The following is an 11,333-nucleotide window of genomic DNA, read 5'->3' as shown; positions in this document are numbered from 1 at the left end:
AAAAAATACTGTCTACTGTGGTTTTGAGTTTTTAATTAAAATAGCCATTCATCAAAAAGTGCACAAAATGTGAATGTAGAACTCCACCTTCCACATCAAGAAATAAAAAGTTGCCAGCACCACGGAAGATCTATTTCTTAATGCACTCCCAATTTCTATCATTTCCCTCCTCCACTATAGTTTGGTTTGATTTAAAATTTGTAATTCATATAAATAGAACTGTAAAATATGTATTTTTGTGCCTGGTTTATTTCGTACAATATTATGCCTCAAAGATTCATTCATGCTGTTATGAGAAACAGTATTTTATTCTTTGTTATTGCTGTTTTTTGTTACACTGGACACATTATCACAATTTATCTATCCATTTCATTATTGATGGCAATTGGCCTTGTTTCCAGTTTTTGGCTCTACAAATAATGCTGAGAATCCTTTTACATGTCTCTTGAGATACATGTGTAAGCATTTCTCTAGGGGATATCCCGGTATTGGGTTGCTATCTTATAGGGTGTGTATATATTCAGTTTTAGAGAATACTATTTAGTAAATTTCCAAATTATTGACAATAGTTGAACACTAACCAACAGAATATGAGAATCCCAGTTGTTTCATGTTCTTGCATATTTTGATACAGAAAGTCCTTTTAATTTTAACCATTCTAGTGGGTATGCAGTAGTATGTAATTATGCTTTAATTTTCCTGATGACTAGTTCTGTACCACACCTTTTCATTGATTTATTGGTCATTTGGATATGTCTCTTGCCAATTTTTCTCTTGCGTTGTGCATTTTTCTGTTATGAATTTTCTAAGTATGTTTTATTTATCCTGCTTATATGCTCCTCCTCAGTCATATGTATAGCAATATTTTGCTCATGTTTTGGATTTGTTTTTTAACTTTCCTAATGCTATCTCTTGATGAACACAATTTTTACAATAGTAAAGTGGTTTAATGATCATAACTCCCCCTTACTCTTAGAACTTTTTGTTCTTGTATAAGAAATGAGCTACCTAGCTCAAGGTTGTGATATATGACTTTGTATTACCTTATCAAACTGTATAACTCTTTTCTTATCTAGATCTATTCTCTATCTAGAATTGTTTATGTGAGAGATATGGGTAAAATTCATTTTTTTACCCATGACTCACACATCCATATTCATTTATTACCCATACCTCATGGATGGTGGATATCCAATTAAACTACCAGTATTTATGAAAAAGTCCATCCTTTGCTCACTGTGTTTTAGAGCTAATTTGGCATAAATCAGGTGAGTATAGTTTCTCTGTGCCGTTACATTGGTTTATTTTTCTATCTTTATGCCAGCAAAACACTGCCTTAATTATTTCAACTTTATATTGTTTTGATTTTGGCAAAACAAGTCCCACCTTATTTTCACTCAAGAGTGCTTTGGCTCTTTTTCTTTTCTTTTTTGAGACTTGTTTTTTTAGAGAAGTTGTAGGTTTACAAAGAAATTGAGAGGAAAATACTGACATTCTTCATATATTCCTTACCCCCAACACATGCATAGCCTCTCCCATTATCAACATCACTCAGCAGAAAGGTAATTTTTTGTTTTTTTTTAATAAGGATGAAGTTAAAGTGAGTCACCATAATCATCCCAAGTCCATTATTTACCTTAGGGTTCACTTTTGGTGTTGTACATTCCATGGGATTTAGGCAAATGTATAATGACATATAATCATCATTATTATATCATTCAAAGCATTTTCACTGCCTTAAAAATTCTCTGTGTTCTGCCTATTCATCTCTTCCTTCCCCTCCCCCTCCCCCAGCAACAACTGATCTTTTTATTGTCTCCACAGTTTTGCTTTTCAAGAATATGATATAGTTGAACTCTTTCAGCATGTAGCATTCTCAGATTGGCTTCCTTAGCTTGGTAGCAGGCATTTAACATTTTTCCGTGACTTTTTTGGCTTGTGACAGATTCTTTCTTTTTAAACACTGAATACTATTCTATTGTCTGGCTATACCAAAGTTTATTTACTCATTCACCTGTTGAAGGAGGTTGCTTTTAGGTTTTGCAATTGTGAATAAAGCTACTATAAACATCCATGTACAGGTTTAGGTGTGGACACGAAGTTTTTCACTCATTTCAGTAAATACTGAGGAGAATGATCACTGAATTGTTTGGAGAGAGTGTGTTTAGTAAGAAACCATCCCACTAGGAATACACAGAGAGAGTTACTGTTGTCCACATTCTCACCATCATTTGGTGTTGCCTGTGTTCTGGACTTTGCTCATTCTAATTTGTATGTAGTGATATCTTGTTTTAATTTGCTTTACTGTAATGACGTGATGTGGAGTATCTTTCTCTTGCTTATTTGTCATCTGTATATCTTCTTTGGTGAGGTGTCTGTTGAGGTCTTTGGCCCATTTTTTCACTCGAGTTGTTTGAGCTTTGATTGTTCTTAACCTTTTGTGTTTTCATATAAATTTTTGAATCAGCTTGTCTAGCTCCACAAAAGAAAACAAAGAACCTGTTGAGATTCTGATTGGGACCACATTGATTTTATAAATCAATTTGGGGAAGTTAACTTCTTTATCATATTGAGTCCTCCAATATATTATCACAGCATTTCATTTTTGTAGGTCTTTTAAAATTTACATGCAAGATTTATAGTTTTCTTTGTGGAGATGTTGCACATGTTTTGTACATTTATTTTGAGTATTGATATTCTGTGCTATGTAAATAGCATCTTTACATATATTTTAAAAATTATGTTAAAAAATCCCTTTTTTGAAAACACAATGTTAGGCAACAGACAGACTATGTAGAATAAAGGTAATACAGAATATTTTAAAGGTAAAATTCACATAGTTTTTGATGTTACTTGTGAATCAGTCATTCATTCATTCAAACTTTAATGAATGCCTACCACTTACCAGATTCTTTGAGATTCATAAGGGACATGAAATGGTCCAAATACAATATAACAGTTCTATAAAAGAGGCATGTATACAGAACTATACGTATATATATAATATATACATATTATATACACATATACATATATAATATATACATATTGCATATTATATAATATTAACAGATCATATGCATATATACATATATGTATGCATTATATACATATTTTGTAAATATATTTATAGTAAACATATATAAATATAGTTATATATAATTTAAAAATTTATAAATTCTTTTCCATGTGTATTATCTAATTGAATCCCTTTGACAATCTTGTGAATTTAGTCTTGTTAATTATCGTGGTAGGAATAGGAACTCATACAGGTCCCACAGATTATAATTATGGGGCTGGTACTCAAACTCAGGTCCTGGAGTCTGAAGGAGGAGCTCATCCCCCTGTATCATAAACTTTCCCTGGCTTGAAGTCCTACCAACTTATGAGGTACAGAGTTCCCAGGGGAAACATTCTGATAAATAGAGATCAATGTTGAGATCAGCATGCATTCTCCTGGAACGTAAACTCCGTGAGAGCTCATGCATTGTAAATGACATGGCAAGAGAATGGCCTGCACAAATGAAATAATCACAGACATCTCTTTGATCTTTAATGGCAAGTGTGCTTTTCTAAGTTGTTTTTCTGCAGTTTCCATGCTAGGCTCTGAGTCATCCCACAATAAGGCAGTTGAAAGAACATTTTAGCTCAGACTTAAAGATGCTGAAAGTAATCATAACAAGTTTGAAAGCAAAGAGTGAATTATTTTTAGATACCAGTTTATTCAAGTCATTTACTGTAACTCTTTTGTATATATGATTAGCTGGCTTATCAACTCACCTGACCCTCACTAGATTTGAGAAACTTATAAAAATATGTAATTTAATTTGAAAGGAATATAGGTCTATATCCTAGTACTCATTCACTAGTACTTTGTCAAAACCTTGGGTATGTGAATTACTCTGTTTCAAATCAATGGAGTAATTTTAGATTTAAGTCTCCCCTGGTGGCTCAGTGATAAAGAACCCAACTGCCAACACAGGAGATGTGGGTTCGATCCCTGGGTTGGGAAGGTCTCCTGGAGAAGGAAATGGCAACTCACTCCAATATTCTTACACAGAAAATCCCCTGGACAGATGAGCCTGGCGGCCACAGTCCATGGGGTCACAAAAGAGTCAGACACGGCTTAGCAACTAAACAACAGCATCAGCTTTAGACATAATTTACTTAATCTCTTCTGTTAGTTCCATATAATATGACAACAATAGTTGTAAATTTAATTCAGAATTTTAATTGATTTACAAATTGTTATAGAATCATAGAAATGGATTATTTTTCATGTGTAACTGAATTTTTCTAAGTTTTCTATTCTGTTTCCCAGGGCTGTTTGTTTCTGCCCCAGTGATACCAGACTACCCTCATCATTATAACTTTTTGCATTTTTAGGAATTGAGGACTTCCCTGGTGGTCCAGTGGTTTCACTGCTAGGGGCACAGGTTTGATTTCTGGTCTGGGAGGTAGTTCTGCATGCTTTGCAGTGTGACCTTCCTCCCCCTTCCAAAAAAAAAAAATAATAATAATAATTCAGTTAAAATTAACATAACATGAAATTAATAATTTTAGGACATACAGGTTACCCACATACAGTCCATTCACAATGTTGTGTAATCACTACCTCTATCCAGCTCCAAAACATTTTCATCATTCCAAAAGAAAATCCCATATGCATTTAATAGTTCAGTCCCAGCCCCTGTCTCTTTAGACCTTGGAACCATCAATTTGCTTTCTGCCTCTATGGATTTACGTATTCTGTATATTTCATGTATATGGAACCATATAATATGTGACCTTTTGTGTCTGGCTTCTTTCGTTTAACTGTTTACATGAAACTTTTAAAGGTTCATCCCTATTGTAGCATGTGTCAATACTTCATTTCTTTTTATAGTTGAAAAATGTTTGACTCTGTGGCTATACCACATTTGTTTGTTCATTCATCAGTTGATGGTCACGTGGATTGTTTCCACCATTTGACTCCTGTGAAGTGCTGCTATGAATAGAAGGCTCTTTAAAGGTTACTTATTTTTTTAATCTCCCACCCACTGCACTATTAACAACATTGGTCAAATATATTCAATATGAGTCCAATTGGTTCTTTCTCTTGTTCTTTAGTTGTTAAGTCTCATGAGGGTACCTCATAAAAGAAGCTATTCCAGTATTGTTGTTTAGTCACTAAGTCGTGTCTGACTCTTTATGACCACATGGACTGTAGCCCGTCATTTCCTTCTCCAGGGGTTCTTCCAGATCCAGGGGTTGAACCCAAGTCTCCTGAATTGGCAGGTGAATTCTTTACCACTGAGCCCCCAGGGAAGTCCTAAAACACAGAACCATGGTGTATGGACAGGGACTTAAACCCTGAACCCTCAGATTAAAAGTCTGATGCTCTACCAACTGAGCTACCCAGGCTCTATTCCAGTTTTAGTCAACAGTAATTGTTGGATAATTCTCTATATCTAGCCAAATATTTATGTTTTCTAATTCTATTAAAATCACTTTAAAATATCAGTTCAGTTCAGTCGCTCAGTCACGTCCGACTCTTTGCAACCCCATGAATCGCAGCACGCCAGGCCTCCCTGTCCATCACCAACTCCCAGAGTCTACCCAAACCCATGTCCATTGAGTTGGTGATGCCATCCAACCACCATATCCTCTGTCATCCCCTTCTCCTCCTGCCCTCAATCTTTCCCAGCATCAGGGTCTTTTCCAATGAGTCAGCTCTTCGCATGAGGTGGCCAAAGTATTGGAGTTTCAGCTTCAGCAACAGTCCTTCCAATGAATATTCAGGACTGATTTCCTTTAGGATGGACTGGTTGGATCTCCTTGCAGTCCAAGGGAGTCTCAAGAGTCTTCTCCAGCACCACAGTTCAAAAGCATCATTTCTTTGGCGCTCAGCTTTCTTTATAGTCCAACTCTCACATATATACATGACCACTGGAAAAACCATAGACTTGACTAGACGGACCTTTGTTGACAAAGTAATGTCTCTGCTTTTCAATATGCTGTCTAGGTTGGTCATAACTTTCCTTCCAAGAAGTAAGTGTCTTTTAATTTCATGGCTGGAATCACCATCTGCAGTGATTTTGAAGCCCAGAAAAATAAAGTCAGCCATTGTTTCCACTGTTTCCCCATCTATTTGCCATGAAGTGATGGGACCGGATGCCTATGCATATAAATCACTCAAAGAAGAAACTGAAAAAACATACTTTGCTGCATGTATTTAAAAAACAACCAATTTATCTAATATTTTTATATTTGACTTCCTTTTTGCTTTAATGAGAAATCTTTTATGTGTACAGCTCATAGCACATAGCACTGTGAACCTTGCTTTCATTCACTTGGTAATTCCTAGAGATTTTTTTCTCAGACTATTCCCTGCATCCACAGGGATTTTTTTTTTTTTTTTTATTGAATTTTTACAAGAAATTTTGAAAGCTATCTTTTTACTTAGAGCTGAGAATACTGAAGTATCTTCTTAAGGATTCACATTTGTTTGTGTGGAAAATGAGGGGGGCAGGAAGAGGGAACCAGTTCTCATAAAATTGCAGAAAGGTTACTGTTTAATGCTCTTCTTCTCTAAAAATGTTCCTAGCATGTTACAGGGCTTCCCTTGTGGCTCAGACGGTAAAGCATCTGCCTACAATGCGGGAGACCCGGGTTCGATCCCTGGGTTCTCTAGAGAAGGAAATGGCAACCCACTCCAGTGCTCCTGCCTGGAAAATCCCATGGACGGAGGAGCCTGGTAGGCTACAGTCCATGAGGTGGCTAAGAGTCAGACATGACTGAGCAACTTCACTTCACTTCTCTAAAAATAAATGCAAATCCCCAAAACTTGCAGTTTTTTCCCTTTAACCTTGAATGCATCACATCCCATCAGTCACTGAGTGACATTATTTATCGTCCTAGAACACTTTATAACAACACTTATGTCTGAGCCGCTTTCCCTAATAAGGGCTTTAGATGGACATGGACATGTAATAAATCTAAGCTTTATTCTCAGGTGAAATTACATTTTCTTGGCTTTAGAGAAGCAGTGGTTGCAAAGCTGTCTCTTCTTTCCCTCTTTGGTTATTAATGCCCATGTAAGTGTCTCTTTGCCACCTCTCTGCTATTGACAGTATCATTGGCTCAGTCTCAACAGGGACAAACATTTTATGCATGGAGCAGAGATGCTTTTATACTGCTTGATGAGTTTTCTGGGATTTTAAACACTGCCAGTTTTATTAAAGGTGGATGTTTACATTGTGTAGGAACATTAATTGCAGTTGGTTCAAAGCAACCATTGTGAGAAGCTTGTTTTTTAAAGAATAACTATATTTTCTTTTATTAAACTTCTTTATGGAGGTTTCTTGCTTTATCACCATTACTTTTCTAGGGTTGTCTACATTTCCAGTCTGGCCAAAGAAAAGATAAGTTCCAAGTTGTATGCAAACATTCAACAGGCAGTGCTAAAACTGTCTGCAAGATACCCTTTTGGAGAATAGTGCTTTCTATTACAAGCTGTTTGTGTACTCCAAACTCATGTTGAAACCCTACCCTCTCTCCTTATGTCGGGGTATTAAGAGGTAGGGCCTTATGGAGGCAATTAGGATTAGACGAGGTCATGAGGATAGAGCCCTCATGAGTGGGACTGACACCCTTGTACGAGCATTTGCTCGCTTTCTCTGCTCTGCCATGTGAGGATACCAGGCAAAAATGCCTGTCTACAGCCCAGAAGACAGCTCCCACCACAACCGGACCATGCTGGCTCCCTGATCCCAGACTTTCGGCCTCCAGGACTGCAAGAAATAAACTTGTGTTGTTCATAAGTCATTCCATGTATAGTATGTTTGTTATAGCAACCTGAATGGACTAAAAATTTGCTTTCCACTTAGAGTCTCTTATTTCATTATTGTTGCTGAAACAAAAAGAATGTTCTTAATAAGCCATTTAGTGCATTTAAAAGAGAAGAATTATTTATCTATTTCCTCTCATGTTTGAAATTGTCTTATATCTTCCTTGGTCAACAAAAGTCAAGTCAGTGTCTGTGGCCTGAGTGTAGGTGTGTTGTATACCCCCTGCACACGGGATAAAGGTCCGTACGTGATGCAGAGTTTCAGAAAGAGGTACGCATGAGTCTCTTCCATGCTCATGCTGCAGATGCCAAATGAGATGAAGTGACTTGCCCGAGGTCATGAATATATTCAATGACAATACTGGCAGAAGCATAATATCTACACACCCCAAGTGTTCTTTTTTTTTTTCCACAGTGTTTTTGGTGTGAAGCTATAAAGAATTGCATGGGGCATGGCAGGGGTATATGACATGAATCTTGAAGCGATTCTCCACTTATGTGACTGCTGACTCCACCAAGAAATAAAGAGTAGTAATTGTTTTACTGTTAAAAATTGTGTAAATGTGAACTTTTAAAATAGTCTAGCTTTTTATAATCAAGTTCTTCTACCTAATATCGTAGAAAAGAAAGGTGAAGATGTATAGTAACTTATAAAATAAGCAGTGATAGCAATTTGATAAATAGATTTTGTATTTCATCTAAGTGTTGCTCCTATAGATAATATGTAACAACAGGAAGAGTGGAATAAACCATCTGAGTTGAAAACTGTAGAAGAAAGGCACTTAGTTGGAAGCTTGTATATTAAATGAAAATGTTTGTACTAGAAGAGTTTGATTTTTGCATGCATGGTGACAGGCAATTAATTTCTTGACTATTCTAACTCATTTTTTTTTTTTAATTTGAAGCTAAAGATCTGGCATTTGAAATAATTCTTTAAAATGCAATTTGTAGATAAGTCTACTTAGAATTCAGTAAACTGAAGGCATTGGGTAAATAGAGTTATGAAAAAAATCTATGTTTGTAAACACTATGACATCTTTCCCTGTCCTCAGCTCTCTTCCTACATCTAATGCACCTGTCAGGGAACTTGTTTTCAAGAAGTCATTTAATAAGGAATTACTATGTGCTGGGTTATCATGCTAGGTGATTCACACAGATTATTTTATTTAGTTTTCAAAACTACCCTGTGAGTGAAGGTTAACTGGAGCTACTATGAAGCCTTTTAGGATGTGGAACCCACTCTGAATTGACAGCTCAAGCCTGGTGTACTTTGGTCCAGAATCCAGAAAAGACCCAGCAAGCAGTGTACCTCTCTCTTTGTGGTAAGTGATAGAAGATATAGCTAGTTTCTGTCACTTTCTACGTAATATCCTGACATTGCCTAGTCATAGACCCCTGAAACATCTCTAGTTTATCTTCTACCCTCTGGTGTGCATGGATCTTATTAAGGCATATAGGATTCTTTATTTCTAATCCCAAAATGCATTTAATACATGTGGATTGTCAATATAACAAACAATCCAGTATAACATTCCACAGCATTTAAAGACCGTAGGGACTATGTGACGAGAGAGGGCTGAAAACAGAATGGTAAAGATACACTTTGTCTCTGAGAAGCCAACTGCTTCTAATTATCTTTGTTAGATTTTCAAAATAATAGGTTAAATCAATAGCTTTATACTAGCTACTGGGGACCACAGTGAATTTTCCTTATCCAGAACTGCAAATTGAGTTTGTGATAAGACTCAGTCTTTCTCCAAAACTTATCAAGCTTTGCACCAGTCAACTAGGCTATTGAAATGGACATATGGTATGAATCAACTTCTCTGCATTTAAAAAATCTTTTATTATGGATTTCAGGTTTTCAGTTCCACTCATTTCCACAGCGGCAGTGGTATCACTTTTAGATGTATTTCGAGGAAGGTGGGAAAGAAGGGGTGAGGGGAGGGGACACTTTAGTGAAAGCAGAGAGAATAGCTATATGGAGAGGACAGCCTGACAGAGGCTGTGACATTCAGAAGCGATGGCACCAACTCCCAACCTCCAGCAAGGACCTGGGAAAATAGGCAATGCCCTGAACTCATCTTTCTTTAAGACCCTCTGAAAGTGCTGGTGCCTCCTATTGGCCAAACCAGCCAGAAGGCAGAGGAGGCTGTAGCTATTGTGCATAGCGATCACCCTCTGGGAGAGCAAGCAGAATAAATAAAAATGGAGAGCATGATGGATGGGAATGCTGATTACTGAAAATAACCAAAACACAGGCCAGTCACAGTGGTAAGTACATTGATGCTAGCTGTTAAGAGGGAAATGAACAAGACTGTAAAATTATAATGTTTACAGCATCTTGCACATTTCTCTCAAGTATTAATCTTGGTCTACATTTTACGGACTCTATTCTTAAATGTCACTAGAAGCTCAATTGAACTTCTGTGTCCAGTTTTGAATTCTGTACTTGGGATCACCTCTTCCATCCTTTTCTTTGTTTAAAGCTGGTCATTTGACCCGTTCCTTCAGAATGGCCATATTTTAAAGCATCTAGATCTGAAGATGCAAAATAAATAAATAAAGTAAAATAAAATAAAACGCTTTGGTGTCTAGAATCTGGGTAAACACCATTCCGCCGAAGCTTTTCTCCATTAAAAATCTGGTCATATCTGTCTTCTTTCCTCAAGGTTTGACTAGTGATTATTTCTGTTCTCTCATTTGGTTGGATGAAAGTATTTGAGGATGACACTTGGAAGAACATTATGCCTCCATTGGCCATTTTAAAAATAACTGTATTTGCTTGTTACTATTTTCTGTGACATGTAATCAAATGTTTACCTCCTCCACAGCACACAGCAGCAATAGCTGTTCTTAAAGCCATTTATTTGCTTCTACAGTAAAGTTGTCCTGACCAGTTTTTTTTTTTTTTTTTTTTTTAATGTCCAAAGATGTGTGTTTTACAGTTACATGTCGAGGGGACCTGCTGCCAACCAAGTGGTATGCAGTGGAGAAGTTCTTGTTCTGTTTTGTTCAGTTTTGTGTTTCTAGGTGCGTTTTTGAGCTAATAGATCTTGAAATACCAAAATCATGTGAACAAAATCTAATGAACAACTATTTCTAAATCATAAATAAGCTGTAAGTACTAAACTGAGATTCCAAATACGTTAAGATAATAATAAAGCAATACCTCTTTAATTGTCCATTTAGAGAAAACCCATCACCAATTAAATGTTGCTTGCCTCACATTGAAGTCTAACTAGTGCAGGGGAATTGACATTCCAGAAGAAAGATACTCTGAAGACTAGCAAGAATTCTCATTCTTTTGTAAATTTAATATAGGCTTGAGTTTAATAGCTAAATGAAAGTTTAAAGAAAACATATTAAAACTTAGAACATATATTTTCTCTTGCATTGGTTAAGGGACTTTGGACTACAAAAGAAAAAAGAAAACAAATAATGAAATCACCCATGATAAAACATCTGGTTGAATTTTGCTAGTTCTTTATATTTTAAACATTTC

The 11,333-nt window shown here is 36.2% G+C and overlaps 1 non-coding gene across 1 annotated transcript; it reads right to left on the bottom strand.

Moving 5' to 3' along the window:
* Positions 1–5,330: 5,330 nt before the first annotated feature.
* TRNAK-UUU (transfer RNA lysine (anticodon UUU)) lies at positions 5,331–5,403 on the bottom strand. The gene has a single exon. It is a non-coding gene; the product is annotated as a tRNA-Lys (tRNA).
* Between the last annotated feature and the right edge of the window lie 5,930 nt (positions 5,404–11,333).

The sequence above is a fragment of the Muntiacus reevesi genome, chromosome 16, assembly GCF_963930625.1.
Source record: "Muntiacus reevesi chromosome 16, mMunRee1.1, whole genome shotgun sequence".
In the NCBI taxonomy this organism is placed as follows: domain Eukaryota; kingdom Metazoa; phylum Chordata; class Mammalia; order Artiodactyla; family Cervidae; genus Muntiacus; species Muntiacus reevesi.
The sequence above is the reverse complement of the archived record's forward strand: the minus strand, read 5'-3'. Positions and strand labels throughout refer to the sequence as shown.